Here is a 22,516-nt window from a genome sequence, read left to right on the forward strand (position 1 = left end):
AAAAAACTTATCAAAGTTTTTAAACCATACACTTCAAAATATCCAAAAATTTACACATTTCAAAAATTTTTTCTACAATTTCTACGATAAAGTAAAATTTTACACAAATACCCAAAAAACTCGCTTGCCAAATGGGCCCTAGTTCTTGGTACACTTTTGTGGAGTTATTGGTAGACTTTTGTGGTTAAGGCATGCTCAATGTGTCTGCTTATAGGGTGACTAATATAGGATCTTTAACAGGGAAAATGGAACAGTGTGGATCTTTAAAAGAATATAAAGAACAATGTGATTAGTGAGTAATTAATTTATCCAGCAAAGTGAGATATTAGGCGTAGAGGGAAAGGTTTATTTATGGCACATTTAATTCAGGTTTTACGTATCAAAAGTTTCCAAAAAAAAAAATCTCAGAGATAGTCCCTTCCCATTCAACACTTGCTTGTTCCATTTCAAAAGTGGACAAAGATGTATGACTATAAACGCCTATACATTAATTGGTTAATGATTTGATTCAGTGCTCTCTTAATTTTCTTTCTCAATAAAGGCAATCGGACATGCTCCTGTTTGAGGAATCCTTTGTACTAATTCGTAAAAGAAGCACCTGTTGTTGTTGGCGTTTGGCAAAGATCCCCACCTGTTTGTTTTCCTCCTTGTTAAAAAGAGGGTCTTGGGATAGGTACAATTGCACCAGGTTGAGTTCTTTTATAAGATGAAGTTTTGTCTGTGAATTTTTTATCACATATACTATGCCAAAAGTAAAAATTATCATAAAATCGTCCTCGAAGTAAAACCATGTTTTGGGGGTTTTTTTTAACGAACGAGGTAATGTAAAAGTCTTTTACATCCCATAAGTTCCATTAACCTACCAAAGCTGTAAGAATCTTAAATTTTTTTAATTTATCTTTACTAATTTTAGGCCTAAAATTAATCCACCTCAAGAAAACAAGATTATTGTGCATTCGAATTGTGACACAGGAAAGGCCACAAAAGTTGCATTATTAGTAACTCTTGATCCATACTCCACTATTTATGTGCGAGCATCTTAATTTTACTGTGTTACTAACAATTATATATTTTTGTATTACATTTTTACTGCATTACTACAGTGAGGTAAACAATATATATATATTTATATAAACTTTAAAATATCGGGCAATAACTAATCCTATTACCAATCAAATTTCAAATCTAAAACTTTCCCACTATCCCTTAGATGAATCAATTGAGTGTTTCATAAACCATTTACGGTTTGTTATTTAAACATTAAACCCTTTTTATTCCTTAATTAAAGAAAATACATTTGTCATGCTAAATTCTAAGGGATAATTGATTAGTCCCATTCTAAAATTATTCACCCTATTATTCCTATTTTTTAGTTATTCACCCAATTATATTCTAGGTACTATAATCATTTGTCAATCTCTTCTAGTGATATATTCAATTAGTCCTATTTTTTAATGGTTTATCCATAATCACTAAATCAATTTTCTTGTGGGCTTAAACTCATCTTAATTTTTTTTTGTATTTAGTGAGTTTAAGGCATTTTGATAGCTTTGCTTTTCTAAGTTTAATATTTTTTATGTTAGACTTTATTTAGTAGGTTTTTTTTTTCAAAGTTTTAAAATTTTAATGTTGAAATTTATACTCTAATATTAAATTTGGAGTATGTACCTAATCGTGATGACATTTTATTTGCACTTAGAATAAACTCAATATTAATATCATGCAAGCATCTAGATGATTTTCATATAGCATATGTGCATCAAAATATGCATATCAAAGTTATGTATAAATTCTAAATCAATAAAGGCATACTTAAATGGTTGTTTTTGGCAGTATTTTAGCAAAATTTTGATGAAAAGTGTAGTATTTCACCAAACTCCCAAAAGCTTACTTTTTCTCGATGATTGCAATTCTAACTTCTAACAAATAAGGCAATGCATCCCTAGACAGTGAAAGAAATGGAAAGATTATTCTAGCTGTTTATATGTCCAAAAACACTTAAAAAGTGAAGTAATGAATCCTAAATAGTGAAAAGAGTGGGAAGATAAGACTATAGGATTGGAGAGGATAGAGGTTGGGGAAGAGCTATAGAACTGGATGATTCATGTGAGTTTTGACGAGTTATAATTGAGTTAACATATGTATATCTACTTAGTTAATGGTTCAAAATGCACGAATCATCAATGAAAACAGTTTTAGATGGGTTTGAATTATCTAATTACCCATTCACGTCCCACTACTAAATTTTTTTTACTTTTTCTTCCATATTTTGTTTAGCAACAAAGTAGTATATCATTGTAAACAAAAGAAAACAACATATTAAATTAGTAAATCAATTTTTATCGAAAGAAAGAGAACAAATATAAAAAATTTCGCAGAGGAACCTAAAATTGTGATCATAGTGAATTTCAAATTTTATCACTTTTCAAGAATGTAAAAATAACTTATGTATTAATGCAATTAATCAATTAACACTTAGGAAATTTATTAGACTTCTATGAAATGAAGGGAGGAAGTAGGATAAAATTTTAAAAAATAAAAGAATAGAAATTAAAAAAGAGGAAAAATGAAAAATATGTCTTTGTAAATAATTAGAATATAATTATTGGAGTGATTTAGATTTACCCATTAATGATATAAACATGTCAAAATAAGTGATTCAAACATGTCAATTTAATACCCATTAATTACTGGGTTTAATTAGGTCACTTGTTTATTTGTTGATGGGCGAGTCAAGTAAATAGGTTACCATTTACATTTATAAATAAATAAAAATAATAGTAGCACAGGAGGCAAGTGCATTGCAAAATTGAGTACGATATAGGGTAATTAGGTAGGAGCAGGATAGAGCAAATAGAAAATAGAATTTTGGGGAATATGAAGTATTAGAGAGTTGTGACTTGTGAGAAAGTTGGCTAATAAGAAAGGTGAGGAAAAGGATAGTGGAGAGTAGAGGGATAGGGTGGAGAAAATGGTACTAAGAGGGAGAATATGGGAGAGAGAGGTATTAATGTTGTGTTTGGTGTGTGATGCGACAGCCAAGAACGCAGTCCGAGCTGAGCTGCTGCAGACCGAGCTGGTTGGGGGCCGCCGAGCTGAGAGGGGGAAGGCCGAGCTGAATATCCTGCGAAGAAGAACGAAGACGGGACTAGAATCCCCGGAATAGCTCCGACGATCAAGTCAGTAGAGTTTAAGAGTAGGACAACAATAGAGACTGTGGATGGCGTACCTTGTATTGTCGTGTGGTGCCATATTTATAGGCTTCAGGGTAGTGGTTTCCATATAGGAGTAGGAGTCCCCTTAGGGTTCGGAGTCCTTCTAGGGTTTCGTATGACAATCCCTAAAGGTTCGGAGGCAGCGGCCCACTAGGCCTACTCTAGGGAGAGGCGGCGGCAGTGGCCGAGCTGACCTCCCTCTAAATCGAGCTGAGGTGTCTGAGCTGGGAGACCTCTATTGCTGACCTCGTGTGTGCCAGAGTCGAGCTGACACCTGTCACATGTGGATTGACCCCACTACTCTATCCCCCTTTGAGTCTAGAGTCACCGAGAGGTCGCGTGAGTCAGGACCAAATTACGAGGCATCGGGTCAGTTCGGCGTGGGGTCCACGATCCCATAACTATGCCTCTTATTCGAATAACTGCCACGTCTACTGTCGTAACTGTCGCTTCAAAGGTCATGTCCTCTTGCAATGGCGGTTGTCAGCTCAACCGTCTTCCAAGGTGACAGTTTTTTAGCAATAAATTTAAATTTTCAATTCGGGACTCTTCGTCTTCCCGTCCAGATAGCCTATAAATAGACCTCATCAAACGTTACTTTCAAGCTTCATTCCTCACTTTTTCTCCTTCTAAATCTCCATCAGCTCGCTCCGCGCTTAGTGAGTTCGTCAGAGAGTAGCATCTCCTTCTAAGCACCTACCAGCTCTTCTCCCTTATCCGCTAGTAAGTCTTCTTTCTCTTTTATGTCTTCCTCTTCCACACACTCAGACTTCAATAGCTCGACACCTAGGCGTAGAGTAGTCCGACCTGCCCCCATAGATATAATCTCTTCTTCTTCTAGCTCCTCATCCTCTAGTTCATCTGGGTTTGAGTACTACCTTTCCCAATACATTCTCCAACCCACAACATGGACCAACTGGACCAACCTGCCCAACCTGACACTGGAGCTGCTGCCCCAGTAATTCCACTGGAAGCAGTCCTAGGTCGCGCCAGGGCAGGTCTCTCTAGGGGGCCTGACATCGACTTCGGGGAAGTCGAGATCATCCCCCCCTCTTGGACCAAGAGGACGCAAACGAGTTGGTGGGGAAGTATGACATTCCTTTCCAGTTCGAGACTAGGACTGCCCGGCCAGGGGAGTACGCGTGTCGACCTCCTCCTGAGTCTGTGGCCATATATAGAGATCAGCTCGTAGCCGGTGACAGGTGCCGAACCTGTGCAATAATAATAAATAAATCCTAACTACCACCTGAACAGTCAGTAATCAATTCGAGTACTGGAGCAGGGACTCTAGGTGTGCAATGGGTTACTTGATTCACCCTGTTCCCGAAGAGTTTGCTTAATCCGATATACCTGAATTAATTATTTAACTGAATTCCCTAACTAGTAAACAGTGATAAGCAGGGTCGTCTCCTCAGGGACTGGAGAGATATTTGTTTCTTTTCAAATCAAGATTAATGGGGGGGTTTTGGTATCAAAAGCCAACTGAACAAATTAAATGCAGAAACTAATTAATTAAAAGAAATAACTAAGAGAAACTCTAGCCAAGGGTATACTTCAGAAATGGTTCATGCACTGATCATTGATTCAAAGGTAATTCCAACATTTATTAATAGAGTGGTTATAGTTGTCTCGCACGCGCTAAACAACCAACCCTTCCTTAATTTATCGATAGCTAAGGTACGACCGTTAACTATTTCCCTAACCCAAAAACAACCCTAGGTACGACCGTAGGATTTAATTTTCTGGTTTGCATTAGTAATTAGAAAGGCCCAATCCTAATTAACAAACACGCTACGAGGGTTTGTTTAAATTAGATCATATGTTCCCCTGACATAAATCCAATTACGCCAGTTGCTACTGGGATAGAGATAACGAACAATTACGGATTCAATTATCCCTATTTAGCAAAATAGTCTATGTGAACAATTAATTATTGCGCATTAATCAATCATACACAAGAGCTATAACAGTTAAAAGCAGGAAACATATGAATACCAATAAATGGAGGAAACAATTAAAATAAATTAGATCTCACAGTAATTGTTGAACCAAATCTTCAGTTGTCCCCTTGACTAGCAGTAGGAGGTTAGTCCTCCATTAATGGAGAACAACCATGCGAAAGAGCTAAGAAAAGAGAATCTAAAACTATGATAAAAGCCTAAACTAAAAATTGGAGATGCCGAGAGAGAGAGAGCGAGCCCCCCCTGAAGCCAGCGAAGGGATTGTATTTATAGAGTCCTCGTGCGGCTGTCTCCAAAAGAGACCCAGTAGTCTTCCTACTTTTGTGGGCCAGCACGTTTAGTCAAAGAAGGAACCCAATCAAGTGAAATCCAATTGAAGTCTTGTTGCCAAATGACTCTTCACGTGCAAATTGGCTAAGTCAGCATTGTTCCAGAATTGTCACCCGCGAAGGAATCTCCAAATATTTGGAAGTTTGCACGTGGCCAACAATCCCGCAAATCCGGCTTTGGACATCATACTTAGGCGTGCCCACGTCTAACTGACAGGAAGGCTTCAAAAGTTAATTTTTCAGCTCCTTTTGCCCCTAAATGCTGCAATTCGCATAGAACACAAAATCTTAGTAAAATCCACCGATTAGTGCAGTATTTAGTCCAAATAAATAGGAAAAGAACGTGAGAAGACCGACTAAATTGCACTCTATCAATTACCCCCACACCTAGATCATGCTTGTCCTCAAGTATGAGAACAACAAATCAAATAATCAAATTCAAATAATGGCTATTGCTCAAATCTTCTATTGCCAAAATACAATTAAAATACATGTCAAGTATTAGTGGCAATTTGCAAGAAATATCTCTCCAATTAGCTTTCAAGATCAAGGACTCTTTCAATTTATGACTAACTAATCTAAGAATATAAAATATTCAACCAACATCTGTAAGCAAATGGTTCGACTATTAAGCAAAATCTCAACAATAAAATTCATGGGTCAGCGGGCTAGCAAGTCATTCATATTTTCCACTATTAGCACCTTTTTTTTAATATCTCCACTTGATTGATTTTTTTTCTCGGGGGAATGCTTAGTTTTCAGCCATTCAAGCGTTTTGACGCGAACTCCAACATTGGCCACATGAAGGAGCCCAGTTACTCAGCCATCATCGCTTAAAAACCACATACTCATAGTTATCGTCGCTTTTTGACGCGAAAGTCGACACTTGTGGTGAAAACCTCCGGTTACTAGACAACGATACCAGCGGAGTATAGCTGAATACTATTCAGAAATAAGCACCAAAAATAAAATTAAATACCACACAAACCCGCTTCATTTCTTAAACATGGAGAACTAAGATTAATAGCTGAACCAATTTGCACAAAAAAAAATGCTAGACAAATATTTACAATACTTAGAAAAGTTAACCAAAAAGTGCAAAAGTCACAAAATCTCAAATATTCACCAAAGAGATACCCTTAAACTCAACCATGTCATACTCAACACCTTAAAGTGTAAAATCTTAGCAATAGAAAAATTTGAAACATCTAACCATCGTTTATCAGGAATAATCACAAATAAGCACAAAGATAGGCAAAAATCGGACAAAATTCGACAAAGTCAAACAAAAATTCCAACAAAAATGCCTATACCTGCACTTTTTCAATAAAATGCCAATATACTACTCCCCCCACACCTAAATCTTGCATTGCCCTCAATGTAAGCAAAGAAAGAGCAAAACAGAGATATTGGGGCAACGACACTTCCCTGAAGTCATCAAAACAATGGCAGCTCAGGTGGAAATTGTGGATCAAGACCTGCATAGTGACGTCAATGCGGGTCATCCGAGTCTCTAGTCTCTCAACTCGCATCTGGAGCTGGTGCCATTCGCGGCTTCACCATGAACTCTAATATCACTCTAAGCAACAAGAGACTACAATTGCCAACAAATAATGGAAACCGAAAATTCAAAGCAATAACAATTTTTAAAGCCATCCCAATGAGCAAAATGCACAATTCAATCTCCCACAGATCAAACCAGACCCCAACACTTATAGCAAATACAATCAATAAATACATATGGACCCCATATAGTCAAATTCAGAATTGAGGCTGTCCAAAGTGCAACAACTGCTCCAAATACCCCAAGCAAGTCAATTAGAGGCAACCGACTTCAACAAACAAATGCAAACGGCTCATTCATATCCCAATTCAACAAATAAACGCAGGAAAATAGCCACAATACTAGAGCACAGCTCCGAATAATGCAACAGAACAACAACTCGAACAAACTAGGAACTGTGCTAGTGTCTTAATAAATCAACAACTTTCAGCAATTAGACACAATCGGACCCAATATCGTAACAACTGTCTCTAATTGGACAGTCAATTACCCACTTCAACCTGCTAAAATTAGCAATTGACCCAAGAAAATGGCAACTCCAGCAGCAGCAGTTCAGAAGTTGACAAAAACGACTCAATACAGGTGCCCAGTAGTCAATGAGACAACCAACAGCACAGGAGTAACAAATATGCAGGAAACCACCCACACCAGTACCACTGGTGGACGCGCAGTAAAAAAAAAAAACTAAATCAAATGCCCAACAAATCAATGAATATCAGAGAATGTTCCCGCACATAGCAGCAATTGAACCCAAATTTCAGAAAGTGAAACTAATTGGGGAAGAAATCACAATACCTCCACCTGTCTTAATTGGACAGGTGGCGACGTGCGGCAATGGAGCTGGTGGTGCCAATGGAGGTTGACATGCCTGCGGCTGCGCGTGGCGCTTGACTGCTGGCTGCACGCGCGAATGTCAGCTGTCTCCAAGCTGTGGAAGAGGAGCTAGCAGCTGAGAGGTGGAGAAAGAAGAGCTCGCGTGTGGCGGTGGAAGAGACGCGGGCAGGCGGGCCCGTGAGCTGGTGGTGGCGCGGCTGCGGTCGTTGGCGCGAGGTGAGGCGGAGCTGATGCAGAGAGAGACGCGCGAGCTGGTGCCTCGCGCGTCGTGGGCTGGTGCCTCGCGCGTCGTGGGCTGGCGGAGTGGATGGGTCAACACTGGTGGCGCCCGGCTGGAGAAGGAGATCGGCGGGGAAGTGGAGCTGCGGGCTGGACGGCGCACGTCACTGTGGGCTGCAGGTGGCGGCGGCGTCTGGTGGAGGGACAGAGACGAGGCTCGCGGGCTTGGAGGAGGAGCTAGTTAGAGTTGTGGCGACCGTGGAGCCTGGCCAAGCGGCGGCGTGCTTTGGGTGATGAAGAGGAGAAGGTGCTGCGGCAGACAAAGAGAAAAGAAGGAAGAAGAAGAAAGAAAAAGAAAAGAAGGAAAAAGAAAAGAAAAAAGAAAGAAAGAAAGAAAAGAAAAAAGAAGTAGGGCTATGTTTTTTTTTTTTTTTGTTTTTTTTTTGGAGTCAAGTAACCTTTGGCTAAGGCGTGGGCACGCCTAACTGCTATGGAGTTCGCAGATCCTAACAAAAATTGCTTTCCCTCAGGCGTGACCACTTGGCATGGGCACGTCTAACTGCTATAGAGTCCGCAGAATTTGAACGAAAATTTCTTTCCCTCAGGCGTGACCACCTGGCGTTGGCACGTCTAACTACTAATTTCCTGCCACCAAACATCAAATTATTAATTGACACTAACACTTAACTAAAACTTCAAAAATGCATGAAAACTGAAACAAATAGTCTTGGGTTGCCTCCCAAGTAGCGCCTTTCTTTAATGTCTTTGGCTAGACATTGCCATATTTATTCATGGAGGATAAAATCGTGTAGCTCGCTTCAGTGCTTCATCTTCTATGTAATCCTGATAGCCCTCGTAAATAGAGTAATTCTTGAGCACACGAGCTACGGTCTTCCATGGGCTAGTAGATGGCGCCAAACAAACAAGTGATGATCTTAAATCTTCACTCACTCCTCCATCACAAGCATTTACTGGTTTGAGATATATTGCCATCATGACTCTTAACTTATTCCTGGCATGAAATTCAAAATCGTCTGGTATAATAAAATCAATCTCACTAACAGGAATTAAAAAATAAGAGTCAGGAAAATATTGATTAAAGAATGGAGGAGATGTCACCGCATTTGGAGATTGTTCACTGGATTCATTCACTTGAACCATTTGATGTTGGGGTCTCAATTCTTGCGCTTCAACTTTCTTTTTAACTACATCTTTAGATTCTTCTTCTTGAGACTCTTGCAGTACCATGTCATTTGTCAGAATAATTGCATTCTCATCTTCCTCATGGTCGATAATAGTCAGTGAGGGCAATTCTTCATAAACTGGAGAAATCAATTTGCTCATTTTAGATGCCCATTCACGCCTTCCTTCTTTCATCTCTTCACTCATCTTTTGTGTCTCCTGTTGAAGTTGATATACCTCCTGTTGAAGTTGATATACCACCTGTTGAATTTGATATGTGTTAGTAGCTATTAATTCAACTATTTCTTCAAGAGACATACCTGACATGGATGACGGTTCTTGAGACTCATACTGCTGAAAATTCATTGGCCCCGTTGTATAATTATAACTGGAGTTATCCCACCATCCTTGATCATACCCATTTGGATTAGGGTTATACCACGTTTGAGACCATGGTGAAAATTCTCCATAATTATCGAATGGGACACTCAGATCATCTTGATATTCGGAGCACACACCAGTTGAATGATCCTTGGCAAAACAAATTTTACATGTTGCAGCAGCCATTCTTTTTCTAATAGAGTTTACTGCCTCTGCATATGCCAACTTAGCCCAAAAACTAGTCTCATCGCCCTCCTCGGAAGCAAAATCCATTATATCACCAAAATACGGAGTGTTAGAAGCCATAAACTATATAAAAAAAATAAGAGAAAAATAAATAATAAAAAAAATGAAAACAAGATGAACTCAAAAGGAAACAAATTAATCTGGCACCAGTCCCCGGCAACGGCGCCAAAAATTGACAGGTGCCGAACCTGTGCAATAATAATAAATAAATCCTAACTACCACCTGAAACAGTCAGTAATCAATTCGAGTACTGGAGCAGGGACTCTAGGTGTGCAATGGGTTACTTGATTCACCCTGTTCCCGAAGAGTTTGCTTAATCCGATATACCTGAATTAATTATTTAACTGAATTCCCTAACTAGTAGACAGTGATAAGCAGGGTCGTCTCCTCAGGGACTGGAGAGATATTTGTTTCTTTTCAAATCAAGATTAATGGGGGGGTTTTGGTATCAAAAGCCAACTGAACAAATTAAATGCAGAAACTAATTAATTAAAAGAAATAACTAAGAGAAACTCTAGCCAAGGGTATACTTCAGAAATGGTTCATGCACTGATCATTGATTCAAAGGTAATTCCAACATTTATTAATAGAGTGATTATAGTTGTCTCGCACGCGCTAAACAACCAACCCTTCCTTAATTTATCGATAGCTAAGGTACGACCGTTAACTATTTCCCTAACCCAAAAACAACCCTAGGTACGACCGTAGGATTTAATTTTCTGGTTTGCATTAGTAATTAGAAAGGCCCAATCCTAATTAACAAACACGCTACGAGGGTTTGTTTAAATTAGATCATATGTTCCCCTGACATAAATCCAATTACGCCAGTTGCTACTGGGATAGAGATAACGAACAATTACGGATTCAATTATCCCTATTTAGCAAAATAGTCTATGTGAACAATTAATTATTGCGCATTAATCAATCATACACAAGAGCTATAACAGTTAAAAGCAGGAAACATATGAATACCAATAAATGGAGGAAACAATTAAAATAAATTAGATCTCACAGTAATTGTTGAACCAAATCTTCAGTTGTCCCCTTGACTAGCAGTAGGAGGTTAGTCCTCCATTAATGGAGAACAACCATGCGAAAGAGCTAAGAAAAGAGAATCTAAAACTATGATAAAAGCCTAAACTAAAAATTGGAGATGCCGAGAGAGAGAGAGCGAGCCCCCCCTGAAGCCAGCGAAGGGATTGTATTTATAGAGTCCTCGTGCGGCTGTCTCCAAAAGAGACCCAGTAGTCTTCCTACTTTTGTGGGCCAGCACGTTTAGTCAAAGAAGGAACCCAATCAAGTGAAATCCAATTGAAGTCTTGTTGCCAAATGACTCTTCACGTGCAAATTGGCTAAGTCAGCATTGTTCCAGAATTGTCACCCGCGAAGGAATCTCCAAATATTTGGAAGTTTGCACGTGGCCAACAATCCCGCAAATCCGGCTTTGGACATCATACTTAGGCGTGCCCACGTCTAACTGACAGGAAGGCTTCAAAAGTTAATTTTTCAGCTCCTTTTGCCCCTAAATGCTGCAATTCGCATAGAACACAAAATCTTAGTAAAATCCACCGATTAGTGCAGTATTTAGTCCAAATAAATAGGAAAAGAACGTGAGAAGACCGACTAAATTGCACTCTATCAGCCGGCCTCCGTCTCTCAATTCCTCACTTTCTCTACGAAATCCTGACCTTTTGGGGAATTCGAATAATCCAGCTCGTCCCCAATGCAGTCAGATCGATACTAGGCTTCTTCATCTTGTGCCGCCTTCTTGAGATCCCCTACTCCCTGGACCTGTTTAGGTCATTCTTTCAGATGAAGGTCAGTGGACCAGTTCACGGTTGGTTCTACTTCGCTCGTAGGAGCGGGGGAGAGCTCCCGACCCGTGAGCTGTTCACGCAAGCCTCTTCCTCCATTAAGGGCTGGAAGGCTCAGTTCTTCTACGTGAAGAACACAGGCTTTCCTCCTTGACCTGGAGGGAGGAGACCCAGGTATCCGACCCTACTCCTTCACCTCTGCCAACGGTCGAGCTAGACCGCCTGGTTAGCTCGGGAGCTAGGTTGAAGGTGAAGGAATTCAACAACGCCCGAACTCTGGTCTGCGGGGCTGATTCAGGCAGAGGTGAACGACCCTGCCCCCGATCTCCGACCTCTCACCTCCGAGGAGCTGGCAACTCGTAAATTCTTGTTCTCATCTCCTTTCTTCTTTTTCTGCGAGCTCGACTATGTTATTTGCACTGACTTTTTTTCTTCGTCTTGTAGTGAATAGATTCTCCCAACTACTGAATATAGGGGGAACAGGCAGCTCTAGCATACCTGCCACCGTACCGCCTGCTGCACCGGACAGCTCGGGCCTTGCCGCTCCCCCTCCTGCTCCAGCCCCCCAGGCCCCTGCTCAGTCCTCTCTTACTGAGGGGGCCAAGAAGAAGAGGAAGAAATCCACGGCCAAGAGAGCCTGAACCGAGATCATCTCTTCCCCTGCCCAAGCGCTGCAACCAACGTCCACTGATGCCCCCTGGAGCACTATGGGGTAAACTCAGTCGAGCAGCAGGCCTCGTCAGAGTCACCGCCTGCTATGTGGCGCCAGAGGAACGTGATTCCTTTGAAGCCTCCCTCCCAGCTGAGTGCCCATCCGTGACCTCGTGTCAGCCCGAACGTGATCAAGTCAGTAGAGTTTAAGAGTAGGACAACAATAGAGAGTACTGTGGATGGCGTACCTTGTATTGTCGTGTGATGCGGTATTTATATGCTTCAGGGTAGTGGTTTCCATATAGGAGTAAGAGTCCCCTTAGGGTTCGGAGTCCTTCTAGGGTTTCGTATGACAACCCCTAAAGGTTCGGAGGCGGCGGCCCACTAGACCCACTCTAGGGAGAGGCGGCGGTAGTGGCCGAGCTGACCTCCCTCTAAATCGAGCTGAGGCGTCTGAGCTGGGAGACCTCTATTGCTGACCTCATGTGTGCTAGAGCCGAGTTGACACGTATCACATGTGGATTGGCCCTACTACACTATCCCCCTTTGAATCTAGAGTCACCGAGAGGTCGAGTGAGTCTGGACCAAATTACGAGGCGTCGGGTCGGTTCGGCGTAGGGTCCACGATCCCATAGCTATGCCTCTTGTTCGAATAACTGCCACGTCTACTGTCGTAACTGTCGCTTCAAAGGTCATGTCCTCTTGCAATGGCGGTTATCAGCTCAACCGTCTTCCAAGGTGACAGTTTCTTAGCAATAAATTTGAAATTTCAATTCGGGACTCTTCGTCTTCCCGTCCAGATAGCCTATAAATAGACCCCATCAAACGTTACTTTCAAGCTTCATTCCTCACTTTTTCTCCTTCTAAATCTCCATCAGCTCGCTCCGCGCTTAGTGAGTTCGTCAGAGAGTAGCATCTCCTTCTAAGCACCTACCAGCTCTTCTCCCTTATCCGCTAGTAAGTCTTCTTTCTCTTTTATGTCTTCCTCTTCCACACACTCAGACTTCAATAGCTCGACACCTAGGCGTAGAGTAGTCCGACCTGCCCCCATAGATATAATCTCTTCTTCTTCTAGCTCCTCATCCTCTAGTTCATCTGGGTTTGAGTACTACCTTTCCCAATACATTCTCCAACCCACAACATGGACCAACTGGACCAACCTGCCCAACCTGACACTGGAGCTGCTGCCCCAGTAATTCCACTGGAAGCAGTCCTAGGTCGCGCCAGGGCAGGTCTCTCTAGGGGGCCTGACATCGACTTCGGGGAAGTCGAGATCATCCCCCCCTCTTGGACCAAGAGGACAAAAACGAGTTGGTGGGGAAGTATGATATTCCTTCCCAGTTCTAGGCTAGGGCTGCCCGGCCAGGGGAGTACGCGTGTCGACCTCCTCCTGAGTCTGTGGCCATATATAGAGATCAGCTCGTAGCCGCCCTCCGTCTCTCAATTCCTCACTTCCTCTACGAAATCCTGACCTTCTGGGGAATTCGAATAATCCAGCTCGTCCCCAATGCAGTCAGATCGATACTAGGTTTCTTCATCTTGTGCCGCCTTCTTGAGATCCCCTACTCCCTGGACCTGTTTAGGTCATTCTTTCAGATGAAGGTCAGTGGACCAGTTCACGGTTGGTTCTACTTAACTCGTAGGAGCGGGGGAGAGCTCTCGACCCGTGAGCTGTTCACGCAAGCCCCTTCCTCCATTAGGGGCTGGAAGGCTCAGTTCTTTTACGTGAAGAACACAGGCTTTCCTCCTTGACCTGGAGGGAGGAGACCCAAGTATCCGACCATATTCCTTCACCTCTGCCAACGGTCGAGCTAGATCGCCTGGTTAGCTCGGGAGCTAGGTTGAAGGTGAAGGAATTTAACAACACCCGAACTCTGGTCTGCGGGGCTGATTCAGGCAGAGGTGAACGACCCTACCCCGATCTCCGACCTCTCACATCCGAGGAGCTGGCAACTCGTAAATTCTTGATCTCATCATCCTTTCTTCTTTTTCTGCGAGCTCGACTATGTTATTTGTGCTGACTTTTTTTCTTCGTCTTGTAGTGAATAGATTCTCCCAACTACTGAATATAGGGGGAACAGGCAGCTCTAGTATACCTGCCACCGTACCGCCTGCTGCGCCGGACAGCTCGGGCCTTGCCGCTCCCCCTCCTGCTCCAGCCCCCCAGGCCCCTGCTCAGTCCTCTCTTACTGAGGGGGCCAAGAAGAAGAGGAAGAAATCCACGGCCAAGAGAGCTCGAATCGAGATCATCTCTTCCCCTGCCCAAGCGTTGCAACCAACGTCCACTGATGCCTCCTGGAGCACTATGGGGTAAACTCAGTCGAGCAGCAGGCCTCGTCAGAGTCACCGCCTGCTATGTGGCGCCAGGGGAACGTGATTCTTTTGAAGCCTCCCTCCCAGCTGAGTGCCCATCCGCACCCCCTACATTTTTGCCCTAAATGGGGGTTATCGGTGAATGACCGAACTCAATTTTCGGAAGCAGCTCGAGAGCTCCTCAGGGGCACAATGCTCCCGCGCGATCATCACTACATTCGACTTGCGTCCAACTCCGAACTGCTGGAGCACTACTACCTTAGCGCGGCTCAGGTAACTCCTCAACTAGCGGCATTTTATTGGTATTTCCTTGACCTATTGATCCTCACCTTGAGTTTAACTGGCATCTTAACGTGGCTGGTGCTGAGCTGTCACAGAGGTATGAAAACATGGGAGAGAATCTCTCCCAAGCTGATGCGGCCAAGGACAGGCTGTCCAGTCAGCTTTAGGCAGCTGAAACAGAGCTGGAATCCTTGAAGAAGCAGCTCGCCGAAACCTAGTCTGCCTGCGAGTTGGAGAAGAAAAGGGCAGCGAAACTGACCTCGCAGCTAGATACTGAGTAGAGGAAATTTGCTGAGCTACCTGGTCAGATCGAAGCTGCTCGTGAGGAAGGTCGCCAACTCGGCATCAAGGACTTCAAAAAATCTGAGGGCTTCCTGAAAGACCTGGCCCTCCTCAACGGGCCAATCCTGCAAGTGGGGTATGCTCAGGCAATGCACGACGTGCAGTCCCTGAACCTGCTTGAGTTTGACTTGGGCAGGTAGCCTGAATACAACTCTCAAGCCATCCACCAAATCGATAGGCTCGTGGAGGGCTATGTGCATGGGTGCGACCTGACCATCCTGATCGCCGACCCTACTTTGGCCGCGACCTCTCCTGAGCTCGAGTAGGAGCAGCAGGGGGAAAATTAGGGAGCGCTTAGCATAGGCGTAGATAGGGATTAGAGCAGGGTAGGAACTGAACTGGCCAACTCGTTTTTGTATGGCCCCCCTTATGTACATATCTTTTTGAAATGGAATAGATGGTCTTTTCATCAAACACTTAGTAAAAATTATTTATTTCTTCATAGGATTTTGAATACATTCTTACGACTCCAAGTATCGAGCTATCAAAATGCCGAGCTGACCTCTTCAGCTGTTACTAAGTAAAAGACTACCTAGTTCACACTCTCCAGCTCGGGCAGAGCTCTAACGAAAGAGCCTTAAATTTGAATTGTGCCAGGTGCGCGGGACTTCATCCCCATTGAGATGAGCTAGCTTACAGTACCTCGCACGATCAGTTTCTTTCACCACGTAGGGACCCCTCCCAATTTGGATCTAACTTGCCCGTGCCCCCAACTCGACTTACGGAGTTTCTGCGTAATACAGATCCCTCGGTCTGAAGGAGAGGTGCCTGACTCTAGCGTTGTAGTACCGCGCGACCTGACCCTTGTATTTAGCCATTCTTATGCACGTTTCTTCCTTACGGTGCTTGAGCAGGTCTAAGTTGAACCGCATCTCCTTCTCATTATTCTGGGCCACAAAATGTTGCACCCTGCTTGAGGGTACTCCGATTGCTGCCGGGATTACTGCTTCAATCTCATATGTCAGGACGAACGGGGTTTCCAGGGTGGCTGTCCGAGGTGTAGTCCGGTAAGCCCACAGTATGGTGGGCAGCCCATCCAACCACCCTGTTCGAACAGATTCTATTCGTGTCTTCAACCCGTGCAGGTTGGTTCTATTAGCATTCTCGACCTGTCCATTAGATTGTGGGTGCCCCACGGAAGTGAAGTGCTGCTAGATGCCGAGCTCAGAGCACCACTTCTGGAAGAAACTGTCCACGAACTGTCGGTCATTATCTGAGACTAGGATCCGGGGTATGCCAAATCGACAGATTATGTTCTTCCAAAGGAATTTCTGAATCAACCTGCTATTGATTGTGCTAAGTGGTTCGGCCTCTATCCTTTTAGTAAAGTAGTCAACAGCTACCACAAGATGCTCATAACCTCTTGGAGCTCGGGAAAATGGGCCTAGCAGGTCAATCCCCCGTTGGAAGAACGGCCACGGGATATGGAGAGGAATCATCTCGAGTTGGGCATGGTGAATTGGTGCGTGCAACTGACAAGACTTACATCTGGCATTCTGGCCACCAGCTTAGCTGAGTCTCGGAAGATGGTGGGTCAATAGTATCCAGATAACATTTCCTTCTTGGCCAATACCCTTGGTTCGACGTGATTACCACAGATGCCCTCATGCAACTCGCGCAAGACATGCTCCCCTCCTCTGGCGTTACTTACTTTAGCCATGGCTGCAAGTAGGATTTTATATATAGTACTCCCTGCGTGAGCATGTACTTCTGTGACTTGAGAAAGATTTTGCGGGCCTCTGTCCTGCTCGGGGGAGCTCTCTATGATCTAGGTATTGGACAATGGGGTCCATCCAAGAGCTCATCACCTGAATGACTGTGGCGTTTAACTGCTCATACGCCCGACTTTTAACGACCTCCACCCATATCTCTCGATTTAGAGTGCTAAACGAGGTAGATGCCAGCTTGGACAGGGCATCAGCTCTCTTGTTTTGGTTTCGTGGGATCTGCTCGAGAATGAACTGCTTGAACTGGTCCCTTAATTCATGTGTTTTGGCAACGTACTTCCTCAGTGGCCCCTCTATAACCTCGTAGCTCCCCCATACTTGGTTCACTATCAGCTGCGAATCGCTGTAGACTTTTATTGATTCAGCCCCTAATTTTCGAGCTATCTCCATCCCCGCAATCAGGGCCTTATACTCAGATTCATTATTAGAGGTTCTAAAATCGAATCTCAAGGCGTAGGCCAGTTCTTCTCCTGTTGGGCTGATTAGAAGAAGACCTGCTCCACATCCTTCCTTGCTTGATGCACCGTCAACGTACAGCGTCCAGACTGGACCTGTTCGTCCTGCAGCCTCTATAGCCTTTCTGGTTTGAGCAGTCCATCTGGCCAGCTCGGCCTTGACTGCTCCTCCAGAATGCGCGATCTCGGCAGCTTCTCTGGCCTGTCCGACCTTAGTAGCCTCTCTGACCTGCTTGGCCTCAGCAGCTTCTTGGGTCTGCCTGGTCTCAGTTACTTCTCTGGCCTGTTCGACCTCAGCAGTCTTTCTGGTCTGTCCGACTTTAGTTGCCTCTCTGGCCTGCTCGGCCTCAGTAGCTTCTCGGGTCTGCCTGGCCTTAGCTACTTCTCTGGCCTGTTCTGTTTGGCCTCAACTGCTTTTCCGACCTGTTCGACCTCTGCTATCTTATTGGCCTGGGCGACCCTGGCAGTGTCTTTAACCTGCAAGATCTCAACTGCCTTTTGGGTCTGTGTGGTCTTGGTAGTTTCTTGGACCTGTAAGGCTTTGGCTGCTCGTCTGGTGCGTGCGTTCTCAGCAGTTTCTTTGACTTTCCCGGCCTTACTTGCTTCCTTGGTTTGGTCAACCTTAGTCCCGGGAAATCCAAAGAAAACGCATTCTACTATGAAGTCTGCCAAGACTTGGGATTTGATGGCCGTCCTCGGCTGGTATCCGAGATCGTACTCTGACAGCTCTACGTCCCATTTCACCATTCACTCCGAGACATCGGGTTTAGAGAGGATCTGTTTCAGGGGTTGGTCCGTCACCACTATTATGGGATGAGCTTGGAAGCACGACCTGAGCTTCCGAACTGCATGAACTAATGTCAAGACATATCATTCTACCGTCGAATACCTCACTTCGGCCCCCTGTAGGGCGCGACTAACATAGTATACAGGTTTTTGGACTTTGTTTTCCTCTTGTACCAGCACCGCGCTAACGGCCTCCTCCCCCACAGTTAAATAGATGAACAGGGTTTCACCATGCTCTGGAGAAGTTAGGGCCGGCAACCGAGTAAGGTGGGTTTTTAGCTCATCGAACGCTTTTTGGCACTCCGATCTCCACTCGAATTGCGAACCTCCTCTTAGAGCTTTAAAGAAATGGGAGTCCCAAACTGCTGATTTAGACAAGAACCTGTCCAAAACCGCCATCCTTCCAGTCAGGCGCTGTACCTTCTTAACATTTCGATGAGGAGCCATGTCTATGATGGCCTTGATTTTGTCCAGGTTAGCTCTTACCACTTCTTTGGAAATCATGTAACCTAAAAATTTTCTCGACCTAACCCCAAAGGTACATTTCTTAGGGTTTAGCCGCATCCATGAGCTCCGAAGGACATCGAAGATTTCCCTAAGATTAGCAATGAACTGTTCTTGAGTCCGACTCTTCACCAACATGTCATCCACGTAGACCTCCATATTTCGACCGATCTGATCCTTAAACAATCTATTGACCAGCGTCTGGTAGGTCGCGCCTGCATTCTTTAGCCCAAACGGCATGGTGACATAACAGTCAGTTTCGTTCTCAGTCATAAACGAGGTCTTTTCCTGATTCTCCTCATCCAGTGTTATTTGATGATACCCTTTGAAGGCGTCCAAAAAATAAAAAATCTCATATTCCGAGGTTGAATCCACAAGCTGATCAATTTGCCGGAGGGGGTAGCAGTCCTTTGGGCAGACCTTATTTAAGTTAGTGAAGTCCACGCACATCCTCCAAACTCTTTCTTCCTTCTTGACCAGCACCGGATTGGCCAGCCATGTCGGGTAATAGACATCTTTCACGATCTTGGTTTCTAACAGCTTGCCTACCTCACTTTTGACGGCCTCGTTTCGTTCAGGCGCAAAGTTCCTCTATTTCTGTTTTACTGGTCGGACGTTGGGGTCCACGTATAGCTTGTGAACCGCTAGCTCGGTGGGGATTCCAAGCATGTCATCAGCACTTCAAGCAAATATTTTCGCATATTCTTCTAAAAGGGATTCTATAGAGTTCTGGGTCAACTCGCTGAGGCAGGTGCCGACCTTAACCGTACACTCAGGTCGGTTTGGGCGGACGGGCAGCTCAACCAGCCCCTTATCCGTCTCCAGTCTCTCTCTTTTCTCCATGGGCTCCCAGGGCTCCAAACAAGTTGTTTGAACTACCAATTTTTCCTTGCCATTGAGAGTTGCAATATAACAGGCTCTAGCCACCTCCGGATCTTCGAGCACTTCAACTACCCCAATAGGGGTAGGAAATTTCATGCTGAGGTGCAAGGTGGAGCAGACAGCCCAGAGGACGTTCAGGGTGGGTGGTCCCAGAATCATATTGTACGATGAGGGCCCTCTTACCACCGTGAAATTCACTGGCACAGTTCGACACTTTGGTGACACCCCCACCATGACCATGAGAGTTATCATTCCCTTCGGCCTCACCGGAGGACCAACAAATCTGATCAATGGAGTTCAGACTGAGATGAGCTGTCTGTCCTCCAGCTACAGCTCTTTAAAGGTCTTGTAGTACAGCACATCGATGGCACTGCCATTATCAATGTATACCTTCTTCACTTTGTAGTTGCAGGTTGTGAGAACCCATAAATTTCTCTTAATAATTTTCTTAGGGTTTATCCCCTTTAATGGCATGTTTTCTGCATTTTCTGGTTTAGGAAAAATTTTTCTGGTGAATTTTATGAGTAATTATGTTTTTAGATGATTTTTTAGTATTGGAGAGTTTTTGAAAAACTAAGGATATATAACGGATGTGGGATCCACTAGTGCGAAAAGTTCGGAAAAATTCGGTCAATTAGGTTAAGTTTCGGATACTGGTTGAAATTTATCGGGTGTTAAGAGATAAGTAGAGGTTGAGATGTGATTGATGTGAGAGAGACTTAAAGGATAGAAATGCTTTAAATATAGTGACAAGTGTCACTTGGTGAATGGTGGCACTTGTAGGACAACTATTCATTTTCTTGACTTTTTGACCAATTGCTTAAATATCTCAAAAATCACACAAAATTCATTCTTGTCTTCAACTTCTTGGCCGGCTCTCTCTCTAGGAAAAGAAAGAAAACTTCTCCAATTTTCAAGCTTCCAACTAACTCAAATCCTCCAAAACAATTGCTTAAATTTGTTTCTACTCCATAAAATCCCTCCATTTGGTGCTAGTAAGTGATTTTGTGGAAGTGTTCAAGGAAGCTAAGGTGTCCTACAACTCTCCCTCTCTTGTGTTCTAGGTAAGTGGTGTTTGAACTTCCTCCTACACTTAATGAAGCTTGAGTTGTGCTTAGTGGAAGCTAAAGTGATGACCTTTGTGATTTATTTCTTGCTTTTGGATGAAATGATGAAGTTTTCAATTTAATGGTGATTTTTCTGGTTTAATTTGATCATGAGGTTGTGGCTGTCCATGATGGTTGGAAATGATGTTTTATGACTCTATTAGATGTAAATGATTGGTAATTGTAACCAATTTTGGATTTGGAAGGAAACGTGAGAAGTTAGGGTTTCATAACCCCATTTTCTGTCCGATTTTGTATCATATGGTTAGAGGTGAATTGGCCTTTGCTTAAAACATAAAAGTTATAGGTATTGATGTGTTTGAGGTGCCTGTAAAATTTCAGGTCATTTGGAGTAGTGTAGAGTGAGAAATGTCGAAATTACTATTGCTGTTCTGGGTTCATCAGGATGGCAGAACTGCGCCTGTAATTGGCTGTGTTGACTGGAATTGCTTTGGATTTGGTTGTTGAGGCCTTCTGATGAAATGTAGCTTGATGTCTTAGCTACCGCATGCCTTTGGAATCAATGAATTTGGACTTGTATAGACTGAGTTGGACTAATTACAGCATAGTGTAATTTGTAAACCTGCAATTAAGGTTCTGGTTTGGTATCTTGCATATTTGACCTGGTTGTGATAGGAATTGGACTGAGTGACCTTCTACATTGTTGTAGCCCTGGTTCTTAGCTTCAAAACGGTGGATCTTACACCCTCATCTGATAATCGTAGTGAAATTGGTACCATTACCGCAAAATGAGGATAAAAACTATTTTTTTTTCAGGACCAAAGTTAATTGCATTTCCGGATTTTCTGGTTACCTATGATACTTGTATATGCATATGAAACCCTATTGGGGTTGTGATTGGCATTGCTTTATGACTCGTTATCGAGTCTCATTGTACTTGTTTACGTGTTCTAGGGCGTGACGGTGGTTCACGACATTCTCTTGACGGAAGTGCATGAAACAACACTTAATTGATAAGTGAGTATACTACTCACTTGAATGTTACAATGTGGCTTTGCTATATGTGATTTTGATGCCTTGAAAGCTTATTTGGCTATTGGAATTGATTGAGGTGAGGGTGTACTTGACCGTCCTCATCCCTTGTGATACCGTTAATGACTGTTTACCGCTTCACTGATATACTGCACTTGCTATATGAGATATTGAATTCACTTCATGAAAAACTGATTTGATGTCGTTTGGACGAGTATCCAACGGCCTTACTGTACTACTGACCTCAACCTCGTTGGTAGTCAATTGAATCGAGCCGGCGAGGGCTTGGTCGTGAAAATTGACATGCCACGGGGACTGTATTGGGGAATCTTGTAGTATTGAAACTCTTGATTTCGGTAAACTCGAGTATTACCAAAAGCTACTGATTGGAGTGCGGGCCTGGTTGGGGTATGTTTGGTGGAAGGGATGGGAGTGAAGTGGGTTCTACGGTTGGTACTCTTAAACGTTGACGGAGAATCAATGAGATTGGATCAAGAATGTAAGCGTGGAAATGGGCTCTTGAGAGCCGTCCGTATCCTTTTACCGACTTGTTTTACTCTGTAATTGTGTACTTGAAATGAAAGGTTATGCTATATGCTCTTTGTTGCTTATGTGGTAGTAACTCACTGAATTTAAGCTCATTCCGTTCCATTTGTTTTTCTTATAGGAAATGACCACTTTTGGAAAAGGTTGTGTTAGTTGGTTGTCAAGTTGAGCTTATGTAAATGT

Source organism: Coffea arabica, chromosome 7c (genome assembly GCF_036785885.1).
Source record: "Coffea arabica cultivar ET-39 chromosome 7c, Coffea Arabica ET-39 HiFi, whole genome shotgun sequence".
Classification (NCBI taxonomy): domain Eukaryota; kingdom Viridiplantae; phylum Streptophyta; class Magnoliopsida; order Gentianales; family Rubiaceae; genus Coffea; species Coffea arabica.